The following is a 4,147-nucleotide window of genomic DNA, read 5'->3' on the forward strand; positions in this document are numbered from 1 at the left end:
CTTAACCAAAAACTTACCGACAACAGCATCAGGCTGCTCTTCAACCTCCTCCACGTTCACATGGTTCACTTGTCCCCTGTTGAAAGGGTTGGGCTTCTTCCCAGAGCTTCCATTGCCATTCCCATTCTTCGCTTCAGGGCACTCAGTGGCATAGTGTCCAGTCCTCCCGCACTTGAAACAAGTAATGTGACTTAGATCCTTCTTGGCGGGTGTGGCTGGATTGGAGCGGTTGTGATTGCTGCTTGCTCCATTCCCATCCCATTCTTGGGGCCATTGTGGTTATGAGAACTCCCTCCATTATGGGTGTGGCCTCCATGGTTATGGGTAAATCCTCCCGAGTTCGGGGTAAAACGTGGCTTTTGCCGTGCTCCTGAATTGTATTTTCCTTGTCCACACTTCCTTTTGCGGCTCTCTATCTGCTGCTACTTCCCTTCAATCATAAGAGCCTTGTCTACCAACTCATGGTAGTTGTTGAATGTTGCCACCATCAACTGCATGCTCATCTCATCATTTAGCCCTTCCATAAACTTCTCCTGCTTCGCGGCATCTGTGGCCACATCATCAAGGGCATAACAAGATAGCTTACTAAACTCATCTACGTACCGAGCCACAGTACGATTTCCCTGGCGCAAGTTGCGAAACTCACGCTTCTTCATGCTCATAGCTCCAGTTGAGACATGAGTTGTGCGGAATGCTTGCTAAAACAGATCCCAAGTGATATTGGCTATAGGAAAAGTGGTCGTGTAATTCTCCCACCATGAAGCTGCTGGTCCATCCAATTGGTGTGCGGCAAAACGCACCTTCTCAGCATCTGTGCAACCTGCGGTGGTCAACTCCCTTCCAACCTTGTGTAGCCAGTCATCAGCAACTATTGGCTTGGTGCTACTGGAAAACACCGGCGGCTGCAACCTCAGAAAGGGCTAAGTTGCCAACTGGTCGTGGTGGTGGAGGGTTGTTGTTGTTGTTGCCTTGGTTCTGGACTAATATCTGCATCAAGCCATTCTGCTGCTGGAACAACTGGGTGATCTCTGGTGGGAAGACAAATCCGGTATCACGTCTCGGAGGCATCTGATGGGTTTAGAGGGGAGAGATTAGAATAGAATGAGGTCTAGTGAGAAAACACTACCCATATGCACATGAGACAAACACAATTATATCACACCAAATCAATTCAAGCAAGGGCATACAATCGGTCCAGAACTATTGTTACAAAAGTGCTCGGACTACTACTATATACATGGGGGATACTACTATTCTTATGGTGGTCATCTAGAAATTTTGATCGGTGGAAGACTCCATGATATCCGCTCCAGCTTCGTCTTCATAGTCATCATCACTATCATCAGGGTCGGAGTCGGTGTCGTCGATGATGATGTAGTCTTCAGAACGAATTTCTTTAGGTTCGTCGTCTTCTCCTCCTGTCGCGGGGGCTCCCAAGAATACTCCTATCTTTCTTATCAGGTCGTCATTATTCTCCACGAGTATCGTCATTTACTCCTCATATCCATCGCGTGTAGACTTGAGTTCCTCTTCTAGCTCTGTGATCCTAGTCATCGCCTTCTTCAAATCTATCATGCTTGAGCACATATGGTTCTCCTATCGACGAATGTGCTGGTTTAACTCCTGGATGAAAGCTGCAATGGACCTGTCTCTCCTGGTACTGATCATATCCCATTGCTCATCTCGGCACCCACATATCTGATAGATAGTGTCCTTTAGCTCCTTTTTGTAGACTTCGCCGATGCGTCCTATGGCGATGTGGGCTGCCATGCTCTTGCCTAGACTCCAGGTTGGTGCATCAAAGGAAAATTCTATGGGCTCAGTGACTGGCGTGAATGTCCTTCCTGGAACTTGAACTCGAATCATCCAGCACTCCTCTTCTGGTAATGTGGCGGTGTAGGTCCCGGTGAAGCTCGGTATTCTGATGTTCAGGTATCTAGTGACTTCCTTCAAGTGTCGTCCAAAGGGTGTGTCTTCATCCGGTTGAGCAAACTTGTTCTTTGAGTCCGCCATCCTAAAGAGTAGAAAATGGAGAGGAGTCAGAAATGAGTAGAGAAGAGTGACCTATGGGTCATCTTAGTGGTCGTGTCCTACATTCAGCGTGTGCTCTGATACCATCTTGTAGCGACCCAACCTCAGACGGTCAAGTCTCTGTGTTCAGTGTCATCCCTGGATCGGTAATGCTGACACACATAGTACTCGAAGGATTTATAACAGAGTAGCAATCACACACTTATTACATCAATTGTCTCAAAAGACAACTTATTACAATAAATATGGCTTAAGGCCATCTAAATACGATAACAGCGGAAGGCTTGGAAGATAAAGTGAGTCCATCAACTCCAATGGCATAGCTGAGTGCATGACAAACGACCTAGCGATCCTTACTCCTCGTCTGAAAAGTCTGCAACATGATATGTTGCAGCCCGAAAACGGGTCAGCACATGGAATATGCTGGCAATATAACACAGTAGAGCAATGAACAGATAAATGCTATCACTACATGCATATAAGGCTGGAGGAGGCTCTACGGTTATAATGTTTTTGTGAAAAGCCAATTTTTCTCTACAACAAAGGAATAACTTTTATTTAACTATCATGGTGGTTGAAACATCATTGAGAAGGTTCCTCCAACTCAATCCCAATTAAAGTAATCATTATCATCCCAACAAATTAATTTTAGAGTGATGAGATCCATCAATAATTCAAGTACGAGATACTCAAGATGTCCATAACCGGGGACACGGCTAACCATGATTAGTTTGTACACTCTGCAGAGGTTTGCGCACTTTTCCCCACAAGACTCGATCTCCTCCGTTGGATTTCTCGCACTACATTGTGTTTGAGAAACGGATGACCGAGACACAGTCTTTCAGAAGTATTAACTCTTTACTCTGGGTGGACAGTTACACCTACTTTCCCCTACATCTGCTAGCCCACCAATGAAAGAGGTCACACAACATACTCAACTATGCCAAAGCCCATAATGGCTTGTTGCTGCACACGGAAGTTTCTAGCATGAATAATCTTATGATCCCTTTGAGCCTGGGTGGCGGACCATCGGATGATCACATGGGTACTCCGGGATATCCTAGGACAACACTGGATTCTCCAGGTGCCCACAAGCAATCCACCCAGATGTGTATTAAAGTTGCCACCTTAAGTTGAACCATTAATTAACAAACTCACATCTGTCATGGATACTCTCAAACCCAAACCACGTCTACGAGCATAGCATGGCAATATAAGCATAATGTAGAAGTAACTCCCAAGGGTTTGATAATAAAACAGGTAATAGGTTCTACCTCATCAACTACTTCCCAAACCCACAAGTTAAGAGATCCTACTCATGCAATGTGTGAGGTTTGAAACTAATGCATAAAAACTAGGTAAATAAAGGGGTATGATCAATGTGTTACTTGCATTGCTGATGATCCGCAAAACCTAGAGACTCGTAGTAGCACGCTTCGCACTCCGGAAATTCTATCGCAAACAAACAATAACATACATAAGCAATCAAACAAAGATGCATGGGTAAAACTCAAATGATAAGACCTAACCAGAAAGTTCAACTGAAGAACTCCGGTTTGCAAAAAGAATCAAATCAAACGAAGCAACGAAACTCAAACTACGAAAGAAACAAGATCCGTTTACTAATCTGGACTAAAGTCAAATTTTACAGTACCAAAATCTTGTTCAAGTTGCTTAAATAGAAAGAGGGCTTCGAGATGAAGATCTAGGCGCTTGTTTCACCTGATTTGGATAAACGAGCGAAAAATAAACTAAAACGAAGATCAGGGCAGAAATCGTGATCGAAAATAATCGCGGAAAAACCCTGGAAAAAGAAAAACTGACGAACAGGCTAACGAACGAACGTTCGCTGTCTGCGGCTAACTAACGAACAGTATTCGTTAAAACGAACGTACGGACGAACGTCCGCTAAATAAATAAACCGACGGAAAACAGAACGAACCGAAAAAAACGAATCTAGGGTTTTACTAAAACAACCGATCGGTTTTCTGAAAAAAAACCGAGACGGCGGCGGCGTCGGCTACCTCCGACGAGGTTCCGGTGGCGGCGAGGGGCGACGGTGGCGGCTCCGGTGGACGGGTGGTCGGCGGCGGCGGCGCGGCGGCGCACCGGCGGC

This window comes from Triticum aestivum, chromosome 5D (assembly GCF_018294505.1).
Source record: "Triticum aestivum cultivar Chinese Spring chromosome 5D, IWGSC CS RefSeq v2.1, whole genome shotgun sequence".
NCBI lineage: Eukaryota > Viridiplantae > Streptophyta > Magnoliopsida > Poales > Poaceae > Triticum > Triticum aestivum.